At 43.0% G+C, this 22410-nt stretch overlaps 1 protein-coding gene across 1 annotated transcript in view; it reads left to right on the plus strand.

Annotated features, from left to right (window-relative positions):
- Positions 1 to 22410, plus strand: part of TRERF1 (transcriptional regulating factor 1) — a 114256-nt gene that overhangs the window by 7594 nt on the left and 84252 nt on the right. The window contains exons 2-3 of the mRNA XM_064164420.1: positions 19814 to 20021; positions 22208 to 22314. The gene's annotated coding sequence lies outside the window, so the exon portion shown is untranslated. The remainder of the gene's footprint in view (positions 1 to 19813; positions 20022 to 22207; positions 22315 to 22410) is intronic.

The following is a 22410-nucleotide window of genomic DNA, read 5'->3' on the forward strand; positions in this document are numbered from 1 at the left end:
AAATCAAAAGAAATGGTTACTGTTAAGCTACATTGAATGGTGCAGCTTTGCAGGAACATTGATACTTCAACTGTCTCTGTGATCCACCATGCAATTCAAATTCAAGCAAAGGTCTCCCACGTGGTTATTTGCATGTGCCCTCCTATCTCTGTTTTGTATCTGCAATTTCAGTATGTGCTTCCCAGAATTATTTTTGTTCATTTCTAATGTTTCTTCAAAGGTAACTGGCAAAACCCAACAGGCTGGTTGTGATGTTACGGCAGCAGAAGCTAGACAACTTTGATCTCATTGTTAAATTAGTTTTCTTCATGTGTGGGCTGGGTGTGTAGTGCGTTGATTTAGCTTTTATTGATCAGTGTAAAAACGTGAATTCAGCATCACAGCAATGATAACAAACAAGTACTTGCAGTGATATTTTAATGAGTTCCTGGCAAAAATAGGGCAGAAAGCCATCTCAGAGACTGGCATGCCATAGTGGTGTGATGCTGAACCATGATACTTTTTGTATAAAAGGACTGAGTAAAGCTTTTTGAAGTTCTAACTTTCTTTGGCAACACAATTGATGCGAGCAGGAGCATGCCAAGGAGGCATGTGAACATCAGAAATTAAATTCTTGCCTTTGTCTGGAACAACTTTCACTATCTTGATCTCACCAAGATATGACCAGTTGTAAGAACCAGGTAGAGAGTGTCTCTGCATGTGGACAGTGAAGCACTAATTCTGTTTCAGTCCTTACGTACAGGAATGCCCTGTGAACCATCCTCATGTGTTTCAATAACCTGCATGACAAAGCGTCAGGTACAGAGCTGGGTGAGTGAAGGGGGGTTTCTAAATTAGAAGATAATTTATGTCTGGAGAAGTGCAATTCGTATTCATAACTATTTAAAACCTGTATTTCTGAGTATCTCCACTGAAAGGTGTCTGTAATTCCTCTAAGCCAAAATGTTTGCAGAACTGCAGGCAGACAGCTTATCTCTCTTTTTTTTCCCGTTGATGCTATGTATTTCCAAGACTAGAAGAGGCTTCGTGGTTGTGGTGGTGAGCAGTAATTCTCTCTATTTTTTTCCTTTCCATCAGATAAGCTTGTTTTATGCTGTCATAGTTCAGTAAATTGGTACCTGAACTGCATGCATCATGATGAAAATGTATTGCTGTTTTCTGCATGTGTTTGGTAAAAGCAGAAAATGAAAAGCCAAACTTCTCTGAAGTGAGAAAAAAATAGCTTTTTTAAAATGATGAAATGTTGAAAAAGCTGCTTCATAATGAACTTTAATACTGCTAAAAAGTTGCTGCTATTATAGTAAAAAAACGTTAAGAGAATATGCCTTGCAGGTGAAATGAAAAAAGGCTTTGCCATTTATATACTTGAAAACCAAAGATGCATTGCAGAGGATGAATTTTACCCTTAATTTTGCTTGTAGTGAAACATTACTCTTTGAAGTTAAAAAAACAGCTTTAGATTTGAAGACATAATATGCCCGAAATGGGAGGTGCACAGAAAAAAAGACACTGAGATAAGTGCTCTTTTGTTAATGAAAACAGAGCGTGTTAAGCTGAATGTGGCTGGCTGCATAGTAAGGTACTGCTTAATATGAGAAGGGAAGACAAAATAAAGGCCTTGCAGACTCTTGTTTCAATGATTTCCAACTTCCAGAAGAACTTTTAATCTGGATGTTGGATGCACATGTATAAACGATAAACCGATTGCACAAAGTTCTGATGGTTTCTGAAAGGAGCAATACCTTGGTGCTGGAAGTCTGTCAGCAGGCCATCCGTAGGCTGACTGCTTGATTGTTAGTTAAAGTAGGGGTTCATTAAAATAACATGGGCTCATCTGGTTTTAAAGACTAGCTCACAGCCAGTAGGCAGTGGTCCAAAACTAGTAAGATTGCAGAACTGACATTGTTGTGATAGTGGCACGTAGACTACTACATAAAGCCAGTTGATGGGAGGGCTTCTGTTGGGTTAAGCATGCTCAGTATTAGGCCAGGTTTTTCAGTTTTCAGTCATCACATTGTAGTCACTACCTACGTGACTGTTTGCAAGAAGGGGCAAGGTTGGGTCTGTCTATGAATGCAGCTTTTTTTCTGTAATTATTTTACTCTGTAGTAATTGTATACCTCTAGTTGAAGAATCGTTAATTGCAAAGTGGATAATAGGCTTCAATTATGTAAAGAAAATGCTTATATTTAAGCACTGTGCTATCCTTAGAATCAACAGCTTTTTAGTTTTCAGATAGAACTCTTACTTTCTGCAAAAATCTGTACTGTTAATTATGTAAATTGCAAGAAATGAAAAGAAGAGAACAAAAGAGTGGGGCATCTTAATTTAGTCTTAGGCAAATGCCAAGTCATATGTGGCCCTTACAGCTATCTATAGTATGTGGCTGTCTTGTTCTGCTGCAGCTTTTGTTACCAGTAAACCAGACGATTTAAACTGGGTGTTTTGCTCAGTTTTCCTGCGATCAGGTTGCCAAATGTTGTATCTGAGCATTTTCTCCAGTAGCAGGATCGCTTTGTGCCTCTTAGAGAGGCTCTTCCTGCAGTCCTCCTTCCTCACAGATGCAGAAGATTCTTGCTGAACAAAAATGCTAAAATGTATTTTTTTTTTGGGGGTTGTGGATTGTTTGGGTTGGTTTTTTTTTTTAAATTTGTTGATTTATTTTTGTGCTGCTGTGTAGGCAAATCCATGGTTTTTAGGTCAGTCCAGTACAACAGCAGTAAGTTTTTGTACCTGCACCGATTGCCTATTAAGGCAATGAGAATCTCTCTTTGAATGAATGCAGATTTCAGATAGGTCTGCAGATCAGGGAGGGAGGAGAATGGAAGAAGCAGCGTTCGAGTCAATGAACAAACTTTCAAGGTGACTCAGTGATACTCATACAGTATATGCTGTAAAGATTAGTCACCACTTACTGTAAATCTTTCTTTATAGTGCTTGGTGGGCCTGTACCTCTGTCAAGCTGCACTTAGCAAGCTGTGTAGACTGGGAATGCCGGTAACCATTATTTCCACGCTATTTTCACATTGAACAACAGCAGTAAGACCCAATAAAACCTGAAGACTTGCAAATTACTGATGCAAAAGCAAAAGAAATCTTTCTGTTGTCTCATGATGCTGCTATCTTAATCTGTGAAACCAGTAGGAAAGTGAATAAATTATGCAACCAGCTTTTTTTTTTATCCTTCTTTAGAAACCTGTGCTTACATGTTGTTCTGCCCTGTCCTGTGCAGGTTGGTTTGAGTTTTTGGTTTTGTTTTCTTTTCCATTGTGTAGAATCCAGGCTGCGTTTGTGTAGAACACGGATTTACATAATGGTAACAGAATAACAATTACAGGGAAGGATATTCATCTGTTGAAAGCACTGTTTTCATTTGCCAAGTAGAAACTTCAGGAAAATTACCCTCCAGGTTGAATTTTCTCATAGATGTTCTCTAGTTCTAGAGGTATTTATTAGCATAATGGGTATGCATAATGCTTAAAGCCAAGTCTGTATTAAGGATTTACATTTTTTGAGGGAAAAGTGTTTGGGTTTGGGTTTTTTTTTTGTTCCAAAATTATGACTTTCTTTTTAAAAAAGGGTAATATTTTGTAAAAATAGTAGGATTATTCTGCAGCCTTTTCTCACTTACCCGCATTGACTAAGTTTGAGTGTTTGGTTGTGTTTTGGGCTCTTTTCTGTTTGATTGGGTTTTTTTTTTTTTTTTTTGGTACTTTCAGGTTTTTCTTTCAGTGGTTTCTTCTCTCTTAGGCAGGAGTTTATTTTGTACTGGTATAGCTGGACACCTTTTATAATTCTTAGATACCCTTTCTCTCTGATCTCTGCCTGTTTTGCATGGTTTGTTTAATCTATCCTTAGAGAATTGTTACTTTCAACTGTAATCATCCTGTAGAGTTATTACAGCAAGATTATTATTACTATTATTGATAGTTTGTTTAAATTTTCTTCCTTAAAAAAAAACCAAACCACGAAAAAAGCCTCCCTCCCAAAACCCCCAACAAAACACAAAACCAAACCCAGACATCTTGTCGAAGAGTGAGAACCAGACTCTGCTGGCAGTGCTGGGTGGGATGGGGCTGAGGCTGCGTGCCTGTACAAGTGGTTTGGCTTGCTGGTCTCCCAACGATCTGATCCTGTCATAGGCTGAGTCCTCTGAAGAGCAGGAATGAAAGCTTGAACGCATTATTAAGTTTTTGGGCTATCTCGCACTGTTTACTTGAAACAGAGGCCAAGCAGTTTGCATATCTCAGTATCTTGGAACTGAAAAAAATATTTAAATACTTTTTTTTTTTTTAACTAACCTTTGTATGGAAATGACATCACAGCTTATTTCAGCCATGGTGAATTCAGAGGTTTTTATCTTCCCTCTAGGGCCAGTAACTCAATATGAGCTCTGTGCTCTGAGGCTTTCCTTGCTGACGGTGGCACATTGATAACTCCATCGTAAATGCTCTGCATTTTGTATGACAGAGAGAAATAAAGATCTGATCTAAAGCCTTTTGCAATTGATGGGAATGTAACTTCACTGCTGTGCATGTGAACAGGACTGGGTGACCTCCTAATGCCATGTTATTCCCTGGATGGCAGGTGCAGCCCAAGCAAGCAAGGTATGGCATGCTGCTTTTTGACAGATCTCGTAACCAGGTCTGGAGTTCGGTGCAGCATGTCGTCATAGGAGGTTGTCCTCTCAGTCTTGTAGGTTAAAAATGCCTGCCCTTGTAAGACTGACTAGGTTTGTGAAATAAAACTCCTCCTAGATTGTTCTGCATGCCCCATGTGCAAAGCTGAGCTCCATTGCAGGGGCTGCCCTTCTGGGCTTGACACTAGGGCTGTAGCAGTGGCAAAGTGTGAAATAGAGCCATAGAGGTTTTCTGTGAGAGCCTGAGGAGCTGGGAAGAGTGAAACAGAAATCAAATTAAAGTTGACATTTTGAAAAGTTGATTGCTGCCTTTCTTTAATCATAAAGCAGTTTTTAAAGTAAGTCACTTCCCAGAGGAAAAATAAATATGTTAAGAAGAGAGAAGGGGAAAATACTATGTTGAATTTATGCATTTGAATGTAGCAGACTTCCTACTGTGATGGTAGTGGTACTCCATGTGCACAGAGACAAAGCAAAAAGATAGCAATCATCCTGTCTCCAGCCATAATGTCCTATCTGCAGAGTGATTTTATTTATCTTGACTATTCTGGGAGGTGTGGGGCAGTGGAGAAGTGACAGATTCAAACTACTTAAAACAAACAGCAAAACAAACCCACCCACCACCGCAGTGAACACTGGAGAGGTTTCCCTTCTCCTCCTGCCTCTGCCCCAGGAGGAAAGTCAAGGAGGCTTCTGCCTGCCTTCAGCCTTTGGATCACTCTGGGCACACAAAAGCAATGGATATCCATTCATACACTTTGTCGGGATACTTTTTATGACTCGTCTTGTAGCTGTTGAGGAGGAGGTGATGGAGGGGAAAGTTCTGAGTGGTGCCCTGAGAGGGCACTGGTTGGTGTTACCCCGTTGGTGTGTGTTTGAGCAGTAATTCTTTGCACATGTTGTGGAGGTGGCCTGTTGGAACACGGGTGAAATTACTTGTCCCTTTAAGAGCTTGTGAGAAGCGCTTCCTCGCTGTAGTTATTTGTGTAGCCATATGCTATTCTTTTTTCTTACATATGTTCTCTGGTAATTGTCAGTAGCAGGTGCCTGTGAGCCAAGGCAAAGCAGTATTTAAAAATCAGACTCTTAACAGGAATAAAGAGCTGTGTGAGCTTAATGGCAGAAAAAAGACCAAGTTGAAAGTTAGTTGGTGTTGAATCTCCGTCCATCATCTCAAGACTAACTGCTGAGAGGAAGATGTGGGGACGCTCTGTACTTCAAACAATGCAACTGTGTCTGCTGACAATAATTTTGGGCCATTGCATGGTTAGAATCCCACAGTATTCCTGATACTGCTGTCACATCATGTTCACATCCCTACCAAGTGGGGAGCTGCCATTCCTTCTGTGTATTGGTTGGGGAGCTTACATAGGAGTGGAACAGTTTCTAGGAAACTGGAAATTCAGCAGTGCTGTGCATTTCAAACTATCCGGGCAGGCTTAATATCCTAATGTCATTATACCTGTGTTGAGTTTGTCAAGGTGTTTGGTTTGGGTTTTCTCTTTGTTTGTTTGCTGGGTTTGGGTTTTTTTTGTTTGTTTGTTTGCTTGTTTTTTTTTCATCTCTGTTAAAGGGCCAGTAAAATATAGAGCACATATGGAAATGACAGACGCTGTTGGGTTTTTGAATTTTTGTTGTTGTCCTTGTTTCTAAAATTAAGCACATGGGAGTTTGCAAGATCCTGAAACGAATTGAAATGATAATGCACTGTCATGTGTTCAAGGAATCTTTTTAATCTAGTCACAATCTATGTAGTGAACAACATATAGTGAAGAGATCCAGATTTAAGAAAATGCATTACAGAAAAGAGAGAGAAACCAAATAGGATAAAGGCACAATTCACTAGTGTTTTCCCCCAAGGATCAGTGCTGGGCCCAGTCCTCTTCAGTAACTTTACTGATGACCAGGACTAGGGGTGGTTTTCTGGATGATCTGGACCAGGGATTGAGTCCAGCATCAGTAAGTTTGGAAATGACACCAAGCTAGGAGCAGCTGTGGATCTGCTGGAGAGTAGGAGAACCCTGCAGAGGGACGTGGCCAGGCTGAATGGGTGAGCAGAGGCCAATGGGATGAGATTTAACAAGGCCAAGTGCAGCGTTCTACATTTGGCCACAACCACTCCAAGCAGCACTACAGGCTGGGGACAGAGTGGCTGGAGAGCAGTCAGGCAGAAAGGGACCTGTGGGTGCTGACATGAGGCAGCAGTGTGCCCAGGTGGCCAAGAGAGCCAATGGCATCCTGGCATGGATCAAGAACAGTGTGGGCAGTAGGACAAGAGAGGTTATTCTGCCCCTGTCCTCAGCACTGGTCAGGCCACATCTTGAGTGCTGTGTCCAGTTCTGGGCTCCTCCATTCCATAGAGATGCTGAGATACTGGAACATGTCCAGAGAAGGGTGATGAAACTGTTGAGGGGCCTGGAGCACAGCCCTGTGAGGAGAGGCTGAGGGAGCTGGGGGTGTGCAGCCTGCAGAAGAGGAGACTCAGGGCAGAGCTCATTGCTGTCTACAACTACCTGAAGGGAGGCGGTAGGCAGGTGGGGTTGGTCTCTCCTCCCGGGCAACCAGCAACAGAACAAATGGACACAGTCTCAAACTATGCCAGAGGAGGTCTTGTCTGGATGTTAGGAGGAAGTTGTCAGAGAGAGTGATTGGCATTGGAATGGCCTGCCCAGGGAGGTGGTGGAGTTGCTGTCCCTGGAGGTGTTCAAGCAAAGCCTGGATGGGGCTCTTAGTGCTATGGTCTAGTTAATTGTCTAGGGCTGGGTGCTAGGTTGGCCTGGATGAGCTTGGAGGTCTCTTCTGACCTGTTTTATTCTATGATTCTATGATAATTGTACTTACTTTGCTAAGGTTTTGCTGCCAGCTAGCTAGCTTGCTCTTTCTTTCTCTCTTTTTCCCTGTTGTCCTTCATGTTCTTCCACATGTAATTAAGCAACCTGTGGCATCAACTATTCTGCCAACCCCCTGCAAAATACTGGTAAGTGAAAATTGTGTCCTGTGACCAGAGCAGGTTCCTCTCTGTCAGAAAAGTAACAAGAGCCTTTTCAATATCAGTGGGCTATGAAGCTGTTACATTTGCATCCATGCATATGGGTACTAGGTTTTTATTCTGCCTTTGTATGTTTCTGTAGTACATTTCTGAGCTGGGATGCAAGAGTAATGATCTCACAGGTTGACCGCAGATGCAGTTGGTGATGTTTACATGGGCAGAATTTGTGTCAGTGGAACAGTATCCTGAGACGTCTGGCACAGGACTCTGTAAGACCTGTCAGCTGTATTAACTTATGCTAGCTCTTGCTGTTTATACTGTACAAAAATTACAGTCTTTCTTGATTGTTTTAACTTCTGCATCTCCACAACCTAGACCTCGAACTACTACAGAACTTCTGGAGATAAGTTTGATTACATGTCTTACACTACTTCAGAACAAGTGATACTAAGTCGGGCACTGAAGTCAAGTTCATGCTTAGTAACTGGAAAATATGTACAGCACATGATATAGTTGTCTATTATATTCTTTTAACTGTTTCTGATGGTAAATTTAGTAGAGGTTTTGAGATATCTCTGTATGTGTGTGTGGATACAGATCTACACAAACACAGTGCAGATCTGTAAAGCAAATGAACACAGGCATGTATTGCATTTGTTTTCCCTTGGGGGTTTTGTTATTGTTGTCCCTTTCACAACCTGTGAACCTGTAATTTTTCACATACTATTCTTTGGCCCTCTCTGCCAGAGAGGCTCAATCTATCATGTTAAAAAAAATCAATAAAAAAATCTGGAGGTTTATTTATAAAGTCGAGCATGGAGAGAGAGTGCAAAAATTGCATTAAAATGGCAGTTTAGCACTAGCTGCATCTCTTTGGGACTAAGCTCCAATATTTTAAACTATTAAAATTGTTAGGAGAGTGCTTTGAAAGTACCACAAATCACAGTAAAGCTTTGTAGTTGAAACTTGCCTTTATATAGTGTGCTGGAACTCAGCTTATGTATATTTTTGGAATGTCTGATGCTGCCCTCAAACACCAGTTTAGTATCCATTTCAGAGCTTTATTGTAGTTAGTAATGTTACAGGTTTATACTCAAGTGAAAATATGTGGATGTAAGAAGTCAGAATTTATTTGCCTTCAGAAGTGTAAGTGTATGTATGTCTCTGTGCAGATGGAGCTCTGGGCAAATTAATTATTTCTGAGAAGTCTGTAGGCTTCTAATGTAATTCATCAGGATTGCCTGTCTTGACACATGCTGCTTTGTTAGAGGAGCTTATAAATTCAAGTGGCTCTGGGTTATTTTATGACACAGTAGTTTTCACTGGTGATGTGTTGGTCATCTGCTCCATGTTTTCTATCCAAAGAAATTAATGTGTCCCCCTGCTCATAAATGTAATGTTGAAGACTTTATGAGATGGTATCTGTATTAAACCTCCCAAATATCAGAAGCAGTGTAAGTTTCACCTCCAGCCAGCATCTTTCTGACTTATTTAATAGTTGAAAAAGGTGGCCCTTGAAACTGTTGACTTTTAAATACAAATGACACTGTATGTTTTTGTGTTGTACAAACTTTTTTGGGTGGGGTTTTTTTTTTCCTTCCTGGGATGACAAGAATGGTTTCTACTGGAAATGCTTTTTATTCCTTCACTTCCAAAAATGCCCCCTCCTCCCCCTGCAAAATGTAAAATGATTAACTCTCATTTGGTCCAAACGCAGGATTTTCCATCTCCAGGAGACAGTGCAGGCTGTTGGAGAGTATAGCTCTTGGTAGGAACTGTGGCAACAGGCTACATAAATGAACATGACAGAAGGCAAAAGAGAAACTCCAACTCATCAAACATTTGTGTGTGGTATAAATATGCACCCTGTCACACAGCCATATCTGTGCATACAACTCAATAACTCAATCCATCCTTCCCGCATTATTCATCCATCACTTTTTCCTTTCTTACTAAAACACAGCCTAGTTCTAACTTACTTCTTGCTGTTATTTCTTGCATACATTTTCATCTTTTCACATGAAGATGGAGTAAAGTAAGGATCCCAGAAAGCTTTAAAAAAGAAATGCTATTAACTTGGTCTTTTTATTGACAATTAGCATCTGGAGTTTCAGAGAAAGTAATCACCTGTGGAAGATTCATAGCAGTGTTTGGAAAGTGAAGGTGCTAAAGGGAGATCATTAAAGCTTGAAAAAGAATTACTTATTTTTATAAGCAAAGACTACTGAAATCTGTTCCATAAGGTGCTTCTGAGTGTGAAAAGACTTTAGTCTGAGCAGAAATGACAGTTAGCTTCCTTGCTTTTGAGAAAATAAGCCAGTGGTGTTCATGAGGGTAAAGAAGAAGGGGGAATCATTCAGGAACATGGAGTGTCCTGTGAAGCCATGACAGTCAAAAATCATCCCACCAGAAACTGGGGTTGCAGGGGGGTCAGTTTGGTTTGGCCAAATTGTGGTTGTTTCCAGCTGAGGTTGAATTCCCAGCTCAGCTTCTGCCTGGTGCCCCTCCTCCCAAGGTTCCTCCTTTTCTTCCTCATGGGTTTGCTTTGGTTGAGTAATGTGCTAGTTTGAGCCTAGCCAGAATGTTTTGGTGAGAAGAATTAGATTACAGGCTGTGAAAAGGAAACAATGGTGATGTCTGCTTCAGTCACAGGCTTGCTGAGATGTGTAAGAACAAGAACACAAATATAGATAAAAGAGTCGCTCCCTGTCTCGCTGGGGCTCAGCCTCTCTCTCTCACCTAACCTGCCGTCTGTGTGACTATTCCATCTGCTTCCTGACTCCCCTGGCCGACCCTCAAAACTACCTTAAACATAAGGCAAGATCTTAGATGGAAGGAAAGTGGAAGGGTGGTTGGGAGCTCCTCCTGGGGACTTAGGTTTCTGGGAGGGCTGTTGTGTTTCTGTATTACTTTTTAACTTGTCTGTTTCTGTACACAGCTGTAACTGTTGTAAATATTTGCTTGTATATTGTGCCAAACTGTAAATATGAAGCTTCATTCAATTTCCAGAGCTGCTGAGTCTAGTCTGGGTGATTTTCCAAAGTGTGTGGAGGGGTGGGTAACACCCAAACCATCACAAGTAAGGACTGTTGACTCTTCCATTTTGGTGCTGGGTGGTGTTGCTGTGCAAAATATTGCAGGGTATGGCAGGGAGGTTGATGGGAGATGTGGGATGAGGCAAATGAAGGGTGACAATGCAGGCCAAAGTGTTAGACTGATGCCTTTGGAAGTTATTTGTTAGGTCAGGATGCTGCAGTGGTGTGGATGTTACCTGAAACTGTTTAGGAAGGGGTCATGCCCCTGAAGATGTGTTGTTGTGTCCAGGAAGGGCAATACAACCATTCTGGGTTGTATTAAAAGGGCTGTGGCTAGTAGGTTGAGAGAGGTTCTGCTCTGCCCTGGTGAGGCCACATCTGGAGTACTGTGTCCAGTTCTGGGTCCCCCAGTTGAAAAGGGACATAGAACTGCTTTGAGAGAGTCCAGCACTGAACCACAAGGATGCTGAAGGGAATGGAACATCTCTGCTACAAGGAGAGCCTGAGGGAGCTGGGGCTGTGCTGCCTGGAGGAGACTGAGAGGTGACCTCATCAATGTGCAGAGTGAGTGCCAGGAGGCTGGGGCCAGGCTCTGCTGGGTGATGCCTGGTGACAGGACATGGGGCAATGGGTGGAAGCTGAGGCATAGGAAGTTCCATAGAAACGTGAGGAGGATTTTTTTTTCCCTGTGAGGGTGACAGAACACTGGAACAGGCTGCCCAGGGGGTTGTGGAGTCTCCCTCTCTGGAGATACTCAAACCCCATCTGGATGTGTTCCTGTGTGATCTGGTCTAGGTGATCCTGCTGTGGCAGGGGGGCTGGACTGGATGAGCTTTCGAGGTGCCTTCCAGCCCCTAACATTCTCTATGAAGAGAAATGAGGGTCTTCTGCTCTGGATATCCTGCAGCTCTCAGAGCTGTTGTGGAGGTTATTCCCTGCATATGTCTCTGTTGGCAGAGCAGCTATCCACCAAGCTTTTAATGCCCTGGGCTTCAATCTACTGGTTTCCATTTCCCTGTCTCCTCTTGGCAGTGAGCATGTTCTCGGTCTAGCAGGAGGCTCTGCTTCAGTTTTCTCCTCAGTTTCCCAGGGAGCATCTTTGTGCTTTTGTTGCTCTGAGTGAGTGATGTGGAAGAGTAGGAAATTGTGGATTTTTATTAAATATTTCCACTAAAGTAGAACTGCTGGGCCCTGTGCATGGCATCCTGTGGTGTGCTGCTACTCCGAGGTTGTGCTAGGACTGGGTCCCCTCTCAGTAGAAGCCACTCCTTTCCTGACCTCTGCATCTCTCACCAGTCAGGGCTGGATCCTGGGTTGCTGTTTCTCCCCCTTTTTCTCCTGTGCCTGCATTGGTAACATCTCTGCTCTTGCTGATGGGACATGTGCTCAAGCTACAGGGCCTGCTGGCTGCAGAGAGTCTCAGCAGTGTCTGAGTCCCCAACCCCACCGTCTGTGAGGTATGGTCATGTTGAAAAGCTAAGAGGGTGCTAGGACAAGCAGAGTGGCCTCTGAAGGAAAACTTGATGCTTGTCTCATTGCCCGCGATGTCGACCACTTGCAGGGAGCAGTACAACGTGGTTTTGCTGTTGAACACTGGCCAGTTTTGGTGCTGACCTGAAGGGCAGCTGGCATGTGCTTTGTGTGATGAGTTGAGTATGTTGGGTTATTGCTGAATTTACCTCTGAGCTGCCCCTGGAATAAAAGTGCTCAGATTTGCCAAAGGGCTAGTTGCTGGTCACATAAAGCATCTAAAGTGTCCTTGGTAAGGATGCTGTCTTTTGCCAGCACTGCAGGATGAGGCCAGTCAGGTGTTTTGCTTTCACTGCATAGTCTTTGCAGAGTCTGGGGCATAGACCAGATCCTAATGAAATGGCCTGTTCCACCGAGAGTGTTCTTCTCACCGCAGTGACTGGGACATGATCCTGTACCCTTTTCTTTATGTGGGAGGGGGGAAAAGGAGCCTTTGTGTGGCTTGGCCAAAGAGAGGGATGCTGTTTTAGGCTGTTCTGAGGTCGGTTTGGTGTTTTTATAAAAGTATGGATGTTCTGATGACCTTTCTGAGCTACTTGGGTAACATGTAGCTGCTGGTGGCTGGAGAGAACTGGTCTTCTGGGGGTCCAATCCCTTACATGTTTGAGGTCTTACTTTTGTAACAGCTGTTCTCTGACACACTTGAAGAAATTGCCATTTAACCAAGACAGTGAAAGCAGGTGTTTCTGGCTTGGAGGAAGTTCTCTCCCAGGTCTTTTCCAGGCCGTGCATGAATGCCAAGCGTTGGCACTCTCCTGCGCCCAGGAATGAGCCTGCTGTAGGTAGGGCAGGACTCTTGCTTCTTCTAATTAATTTTTTTCCTTTTTGGTGGAAGGGAGGAAGTGGTAGATACCAGTCTTCCTCTCTCACACGTCCTTCCACGCGCGTCTTGCTGGCAGCCACCCAAGCTATCCCCTAGAGATGCTGCCATGACTAATTTCCTGGCTTTTATTTTGAAAATGAAGTCCTTAGAGTTGTGCAGATCAGCTAGGGCAAGCTCCAGCCTCTTTTGTCTGTGAAAACCTAGAAAGCATACTTCTGGGAAGAGCTGGTGGAGATGGAGTAGGTTTTTCATTGGTGTTTGTTAGTGTTTTGTTTGGGGTGGGTTGTTTGTTTTGGTGGTTGGGTTGGTTTGTTTGTGGTGATTTGAAGAAAACAAGGACAGTAGTGAATGGTGAGAATTTGTTTCATGTGCATTGATTTGAAAGTCAAAACTGGGTGTATTTGAAGTACTAAATGCAAACTTTGCCGGATACAAAGACTTAACTGACACCAATCAATAAAAATGTGTGCTGCTGTAAAAGCTTGAGTCTGACAAGTGGCATGATCCAGCTGTGTGATAAACATTACCATGTCTTTCCTCTGCTGTTTGTACAATTTAAGAGGGATGTTGAGGTACTGGAATGTGTCCAGAGAAGGGCACCAAAGCTGGTGAGGGGCCTGGAGCACAGCCCTGTGAGGAGAGGCTGAGGGAGCTGGGGGTGTGCAGCCTGCAGAAGAGGAGGCTCAGGGCAGAGCTCATTGCTGTCTGCAACTACCTGAAGGGAGGCTGTAGCCAGGTGGGGTTGGTCTCTTCTCCCAGGCAAGCAGCAATAGAAGAAGGAGACACAGTCTTAAGTTGTGCCAGGACAGGTCTAGGCTGAATGTTAGGAGGAAGTTGTTGGCAGAGAGAGTGATTGGCATTGGAATGGGCTGCTTGGGGAGGTGGTGGAGTTGCTGCCCCTGGAGGTGTTCAAGAAAAGATAGATGAGGCACTTAGTGTCATGGTCTGGTTGATTGTCTAGGTCTGGGTGCTAGGTTGGCCTGGATGATCTTGGAGGTCTCTTCCAACCCGGTTGATTGTATGATTCTGATCTGGTTGATTCTAGGATTAAATATTTTTGTTGGTAGCATTTTGTGGAGAGTGCTACTTACCTGACCATGCATGCTAGACATTACTCTGTTGGTTAAACTTCCTTGAAAAAATTATTTAGCTAATAGATGTACAAGCACTTGTACATCTATTTGCTCAATTCTTATGTGTTTGCCCAGTTCTTATGTATTGTTTTCCTGGCTATAAGAATGTCCAGGTTAAGGAAAATACTAACTTCTCTCATTAAGTAATTACTGATCTTGGAGTAAGACGTCATGTTTTCTTGCACTGGGTGGTTTTTCTTTCAAATGTGTGTTTTCAAGAGTGCTATCTTGCTTGAAGTGTTGATGATTTGGTAATGTACAGTCAGATATCGTTGGCTTGCAGAGTTTGGCCTCACTTTCTTCTTGGCTGGAAAAGCCAACACAGTTCTTTGAAGCTGTAGGGAAATTGGCTAATCTTAGGTAGTTAGATTCTTGTTTAGATTTTTTGTTACTGTGGGGTTTTGGTTATGTGTGGTGTTTGGGTTTTTTTTTTTTTGTTGTTTTTGTTTTTTTTGTTAGGGTTTATTTCTTTTTTATAGTAAAATATGTTGTAGTCAGATTCTTTGATAGGAACACCAGGAGAAATTAAATAAGGAGTTTTCTGTTGCCAGTCTTAGTCCCAGTGTGTCACTCCAAAAAAGTGAAATACAGACACTCCTCTCAGAAGGAGCCTGCTGAACCCTGTAGGCAGCCTCTGCTTTCCTGTGGCAATCCTGGCCTGAGGACCCTTGAGGGGACTTTGGAGCACAGAAAGCTTGGTGGTTTGCTTGATGAAGTATGGAGGAAAGAGAAGTTTCTGCTGTTTCAGTGTGGGGACCAAGAGAAATGCAACAGGATTGGCTCTGTCAAAAAAATAAAGTTAAGAACCACATTAGGAACTCAGTTGTTTTTTTTTTTTTTTTCCAGGGAACTGTTTTTAGATTGCTTGGCTCTTTAGGAACCAGTTGATACCATTTAATCTCAGAGAAAAGTGAGTCAGCCAGTTATCTAAAATAATAATTTTGTTAAAGCTCTGCCCCAGTGTAAAATATTTGAAGTTTAAAAAAAGAAAGCCCATTACTTCTTTTCTTCCTTCTTTAAAATTGTCTTGAGACATCTGACAGCAAGCTGTGAAATGGTTGTGACACTCACTGTCTTGGCTTAAGCCTGTGTCAAGACTCCACTCCATTATGTGATAAGCGGACTAGTCAAATACCTTAATTGCTGCATATTCCATTTAGATACTTTCTGAGGTCTTCTAGCAGGGTTTTGCAGGATTGAGACCACCAATTAGCTATTCCATATGCTGCTGGTGACCCTTAGATGAGCAGGGTAAAGGGGAAGACAGCATGCATGTTCGTAGAGATAGAGAAAATAAGAGGGCAGTTCACCTTTTATTTTCCCTCCTGGCAGTGCAGATGTTATAGAATTGCTGTTAAAAGAGGCTTGGTGAGATGTAAACCAGACTTGTCTCAGCGTTCTCTGATGAGTTAGTGAATTGCCAAAGTGCTGTGATACCAGTCCTGCGTTTCTTGGGTTAAGAAAAGTGAAGCAGGACAGCAGGAAGTGAAGATGTAAATTGCACTTAGTTCTCAGAAGAGCAGGAGAATGATGATGTCACTGTTTTTTCAAAGTTTGAACAATCTTTATGTAACTCTTCTAATCACATCTGTTTAATAAAGAGAAAGTGGCTATGTTTTGCAGTGTTTGATGTGCTCCTATTCTCAACTTTTTACAGTGGTGGTTTATACAGATATGATAACTGGCTTGAAATTGTGTTTAGTTTATTGCAGACCTGATTAGTTGAGAGAGAATGGGAATTACAGGTTTTAATAACATGTGCTGGTAGTATCTTTTTCTTCCCCTTACTGATTTAAGTGTATTCTCTTTTTGCTGTTTTGTTTAAATTTATTTTTGTGTGAAGTCTGTGCCTGTTTATACACTTAAATAATAATGAGACAGTTGTAATTCAGCATTTCATAACCTATTGCAGAAGAAAAAAATGCATTGAGACTTTTGTGAAGAAGTTAAAAGTAGTTCTGAAAGCTCTGGAATCTCACTTTTTCTCCTGAACATGTTATTTGTTGGTGTAATTCTTTTCAAGAGGTTTTGCTGCTTTCAGGAAGAGATGATGCTCAGTGAATATCGTGGACTAATGCAGAAGCCTTTGTAGGATGCGCAGTGACCTACCTGAGAAACACAAGAGAGTTAATTTGCCACCTTTCTCAGTCTGCATGTAAATGTACTATGGAAGCATTTTTCCATGCAAAGAATGTGAACCAGTTAGATTTTTTAAGTTTATACCTATGTGGAAAATAGACTGTAAAAGAGATGCCTATTTCATAGAATCATAGAATCAACCAGGTTGGAAGAGACCTCCAAGCTCAGCCAGTCCAACCTAGCACCCAGCCCTAGACAATCAACCAGACCATGGCACTGAGTGCCTCATCCAGGCTTTTCTTGAACACCTTCAGGGACAGCAATTCCACCACCTCCCTGGGCAGCCCATTCCAATGCCAATCACTCTCTCTGCCAACAGCTTCCTCCTAACATCCAGCCTGAACCTGCTCTGGCACAACTTGAGACTGTGTCCCCTTGTTCTGTTGCTGGTTGCCTGGCAGAAGAGACCAACCCCACCTGGCTACAGCCTCCCTTCAGGTAGTTGTAGACAGCAATGAGGTCTGCCCTGAGCCTCCTCTTCTGCAGGCTGCACTCCCCCAGCTGCCTCAGCCTCTCCTCACAGGGCTGTGCTCCAGGCCCCTCACCAGCTTCAAGCTACTTTTGATGAGTTCCAAACTAAAAAGACATTATAGCATATTAAATCATTAGGCATCTTTACTACAGTGTAAGGAAGATTCATGGTGTAATTAAATATTGCTGCAACCCAATTTAGAACTTGATAAATCCAGTATTCTAGGGCTGAATTATAACTGCTACCTCATTATTTAAGGGGAAAACATTTTGAGTGTTGTGGTGGTGTTTTTGGTTGGTGGAGGGGTGGTTTTGTTTGGTTTTGTGTGTGGCTTTTTGTTTGGTGGTGGTTGTTTTTTGTAGCCTGGTCTCTTTGGTGCTCTGTAGGAGGAGCTTTGGGCAAGATCCCTCAACTGATCCTTTTTCAAGGAGGCTGTGCAGAATGAAGTCAGAATTAAGGATGACGTCCAGGCAAGCCTTTATTACCACATGTGGTCACTGATTTTAAGTTAAATGCTTGCAGTCCTCATTGCTTCTCTGGGTCAGAAATTTAGGTCTTCTTAAAAGCACAGACTTCTACTTTATTGTCAGATGCTACTTACTGATACTGTAGATACACTATATACATAGCATCAGTAGCAATACAAAAATTAGCCACACCAAAATTCCATGTGTACTGCTTGCCTTCTTTCTTCTTTAAAAAGCCTCTATTTCCTCCTTCCTTCATACAAACCTCTTGATTGCCACTCACTCCAATCTCAAAGCATGCCCTTCTGCAATGTATTTGGAGTATGGCCATAGGCAACATCACAAAACCCTCATCATTTGCTCAGTTTAAGAAGCTGACTCAATTTTGGGTAGCAAATACCTCTTTGTCCATCCTTTGAGACTGCTTGTGATAGTCTTATGCTGTAGGTCACAGGTTCTCAGTTGAGAAGCAAACCTGGAAACAGAGTAAGTTTGTACATTTAAGTGAACTGAAGAGCAAATTTTATCTGGAAATAGTGTTTGCTTATAGGAAAAATAGCTTCTTGTTTGCAGAGTTCCTGTTTCCCCTGCTTCCCTAGCATGCAAAGTAATTGATCTTAAGCAAATGACATACATTTGTAACTACCACTACGTATGCACATGTGCAGGAGCATGTGACAAAGGCAAATGAAACTGCAGGGTTTGAGGAACCTTTTGTGTTCATTCCTGGGAAAGAAAAGTCAGCTTCTTCCAGTGCTGTCTGGATGTTAGCTGGCACTATGGCTTCACAAGTGCTCTTTCAAGTAGGTTGTGCCTGCCCTAGTGGAGCAGCGCAGCGTTGCTGGATGGCTTCTGTGGTCAGGTGTAAGTAACAGATGGAGTGTTTACATTTAGGAGAATCTTATACTGCATACTAAAATGACTTATGCTAATTATAGCTTAAAAAGAGTTGCAGTTTGCTGTGTTTAATGTGCACTACATTATGTGCTCAGCTTTAGCTATAAATTGTTTTCTGAGTTTTAGCGACTCTTTTCCCTCCCACTTTAGACATCAGTAGCCAAGTGTTTTGCCTCTGTGTGTAGCCTCAAGTTGCACTTGCTTTTTCTGGTCCAGTCATCAGATCAAATCCTTTTAGACTTCATGTGTACAAACAGTCTTAAATATGTGCACAGGCAGAAAGATTGCTGTCTATTTATCCACAGTTGAAGTCCAAATATTAATAAATAATATTAAATTGGGATTTTTTCCCCCTCAATCTTCATATAAGTTTTCCCATTAAGACTCATATTTCCTCTCTGTACTACCCACAGGAAAACTTTCACCTTGCCCTTGATGAAGTTATTAGTTGCAATATATCTCTGCTACTGTGATTTATTTTCCACTGGGATAAGAAAGTGAACTTTTTTTGGTGGTTCTCTCTGGGCAGTGTAATCAAAACTATGGCTGTAGTTGCTGGTGTGTGTGCCTGAGAGTAGGATCTGCTGTTTTCTTTAGGCAATATGATACCACCAGGTCTGTTCATTTTGAAATTAATGGTGAGAAAGGGAAGCCAGCTGCCAGCCCATTGAAGTGCCATTTAAAATTGCTTTGCAGCTGAGCTGGACTTGATGCTGATTTAGAGGCTTGCTCAACTAAGTGCTTCTCTTGCAGTAGAGATTTGGGGATGGTAGTGGGGAACTCTCAAGATCGGAGGTGTCTGCTGTCTACTCAGGCTCCTGTAGCAGGGAAACACTCTTATTGCTCTTTCTGCTGCATCTTTTTGCTAGAGACCTGGGAGGTTCCCATCTGAGCAACTGCCTTCAGCCAAAGGAGAAGATGGGAAAGCAAGAAGGACACTGTAAAGTAGGCTAAGAAAGGTGCATCTCATAGATTTTAAAGACATCAACTGCCAGGGCAACTTTTTTGTATTGGTGTGTTTATTTAAGTTTCTGACTTCCTTCCCCCCTCCTTCCTTCTTAATCAAAACTTCAACCATAGTCTTAGCCAATGACAGCAGGGTTTGCAAATCAAAACCAAATCTGAGCATAGCACTACACTTGGGTGAGCTGTGCTAATCTAAGGCGAGCTTCTGTTTCCAGCTTAGAGCTTCTCTCCCAGGCTCTTGTTTGGCATGTGTACAGTACTGCCGGCTGACAGGCACCTTTGAGGCAGAAATCAGTTAAAGTGTATGTGGTTAGCAACTGCTCCAAGCTTGGCGTTTCATGTGCCTACTGGCTACCTACCTATGGATAAGATGAAGGCTAAAGAGGAGTTCTGTATTTGTGAATTAACATCCATAATGATCTTGGTGTTTTTTATATATTGCTGTGATCAGACAAAAAAAAGGCAATCTGACAGTACATGTAATCCCTACAAGAAGCCATACAGTGCAAGCAGTGCATGAGCAGAGGAATTTAGGTAGTGAATATGTTGAACGGATACAGTCCTGCATAGTCTGTCTCTGCAGTTTGTGTAAAAGCAGCCTCTTAAAGGCCCTGAGGTCTTATCTTCCATCAGCAAGCCAATGACTGACTTTCACTTTCCTTACAGTAAGAGAATTGATGGAGAAGCAGATTTGCCATCAATTCTCTCTCTCTATTTTTCCAGACAGTTTGGCCTCCACAAATTGTACAGCCTCCCTCTTCCGTGCGTGGGAGAGTACATACTGCTGCTGGAGAAAAGGAGGAGAGATTAACATTCAGCTGTTCTCTCCTCACTCTTTTCCGTCCTATGGGCATGAGAGACTTAGGAATGAGCTGCTCCTTTGGGGAGTGTTTCTGCTCACTGCCCTGATGAGAAGACCACAGAGACACTGGTAAGGTTGTGTAAGTTTCATACTGCTGATTAGATAGACAAGTGAAAAAGCCAAGTGCAGTGGCTCCCTAGAAGAGGTCAGACAGGAGGATGGAAAGAGTGGCATACCCCTTAAATCAGTTATTGCAAACTCTGCCTTCTCACTTGTGTCCTTCATGAAAAGTAGGAGTTAGTTTTGGAAAAGATGTGTTTTGAGCAGATAAATCTACTTTCATTCGTACTGTGTGTTTTAATATTGTGCATATAGCCAGGGAATCTGATGGGGAATATGGGGAAGTGGTGTGAAAACTGAAGTTGCTATTACACACACAGGTGCAGTCACAGCAGTCATTGACAGCACTCAAAAATGGGATCAGAAGATTTTCTTACACTTTGTGGTGAAGACAGGGATGGGAAGGGTCTTGCAGACATATTTCTGAATCACCTTGTTGCAAGGGGAGCTCTTAGTAAGTGCTGCTCTTTGGTAGCTGTTTACCCTTCACAGGAGATGAGTACTAAGAGGGGTAGATACCATGAGGGGTGATGTATTTGCTCATGTCCACTTCTTTCTGCTTTCCACTTTTCTTTCTCAAACTGGTCAGGCCACACCTTGAGTCCTGTGTCCAGTTCTGGGCTCCTCAATTCAAGAGAAATGTTGAGGTACTGGAAGGTGTCCACAGGAGGGCGCCAAAGCTGGTGAGGGGCCTGGAGCACAGCCCTGTGAGGAGAGGCTGAGGGAGCTGGGGGTGTGCAGCCTGCAGCAGAGGAGGCTCAGGGCAGAGCTCATTGCTGTCTGCAACTACCTGAAGGGAGGCTGTAGCCAGGTGGGGTTGGGCTCTTCTGCCAGGCAAGCAGCAACAGAAGAAGTGGACACAGTCTCAAGTTGTGCCGGGGGAAGTCTAGGCTGGATGTTAGGAGGAAGTTGTTGGCAGAGAGAGTGATTGGCATTGGAATGGGCTGCTTGGGGAGGTGGTGGAGTTGATGTCCCTGGCGATGTACAAGCAAAGCCTGGATAAGGCACTTAGTGCCATGGTCTGGTTGATTGGTCAGGGAAGGGTGCTAGGTTGGCCTGGATGATCTTGGAGGTCTCTTCCAACCTGATTGAGTCTATAATTCTCTAAGTACTGGCCTCAGGCTACCTGTGCAGAAACAGCAGTCAGCTCCCTGTTCCCAGTGCCTCCTGCTGCTGCTAAATTAGAGGATCTCTCTGTATTAACAACCAGCATTCTTACTTCCCACTGCCCTTCATCTTAACGGGGGATAGTTGATAGATAGCATTCACTGATTTGGGGCTGTGGAAGGCTTATTCTCAATGAGGGACAATCAGGAAGTCTCACTTCTCCTTCAGTTAGTAGCCCCTACAGGAGAGAGGGCAGGAGGCCTCTTTCCGTCCTTTCCAGGGCTAGCTAGTACCCAGCAGGATGTGATGAGCTAAGTGCCACTGCTATGGTGACCTGGGGGTGAGGAAGCTGCTGCTGTGGATGATGATTGCAAGAATCAAGAAATCTAGGAAGTCTTGCAAGCATGCAGCCAGCATCTTGCATGAAGTGGTGGAACAATACAAATGCAGAGTTTTGTGAAAGACATGGTGAGGGTTTGCCCATGATAGCATATGTATTGCTGACAGTGGCAGGGAATTTCTGTAGAGCTGGGAAAGATGTTGCTAGCAGGCATGAATGTGGTGAGGTCAGTACAAGAGGGGAAAAAGCCCCTCCCATTCAGATAAAAGTAGGAGAAGGGAAACACTGTCGTGTGTGGGACTGGTTCAGGCTACACTGGTCTGTGCAGTAGTTTGTGCATCTCTTCTGAAAAGATACTATGGGGTTGAGCTTCCCAGCTCAGACAGGTCTGTGTTCACCTTCCAGTCAGGCTTTGGGAACAGCACCATCTGTGTCCCACTACATTTGAAAAAGTAAAAGAATCTTGAATGCCAGCCATCTGCTGATACTGCATCCAAACGCTGTCCCCATCTCTGGGGGCAGAAGAGAGAGGTGATTGCTGTGGGAGGAGGCACCCTTCAGAGGGGAAGAGATGCCTGCACCTGGGGGTTCTGCTGGATCCAGAAACTGCCAGAGGAGCATATGCAGGACAACTTGACATCTTTGTCCAGCCAACTTCTGTAGCACTAAAACAATCCTGCCCAGGAAAAGTGAATCTGAGTCCATTCTTGTCGACAGAGTTCACAATACTTGTTTTTTTTTTTCACAGAATCACCGATTGGAACATTAAGAGGGCATTTGAGCATTTCTGTGATGTGGATGCAGAGGGATGGGGTAGTTAAGAGCCACTCTATTGATGGCTGAAACAAAACAATAGTAAGCACTTTTCTCTTGTAGCCTGGTCATTTGGTGTAGTATTCTTCTGAAACAGATTAGGTTGTGGTTTTCTGTAAGCTGGCTATTCAAGTAGGC

The sequence above is a fragment of the Pogoniulus pusillus genome, chromosome 25, assembly GCF_015220805.1.
Source record: "Pogoniulus pusillus isolate bPogPus1 chromosome 25, bPogPus1.pri, whole genome shotgun sequence".
Classification (NCBI taxonomy): Eukaryota; Metazoa; Chordata; class Aves; order Piciformes; family Lybiidae; genus Pogoniulus; species Pogoniulus pusillus.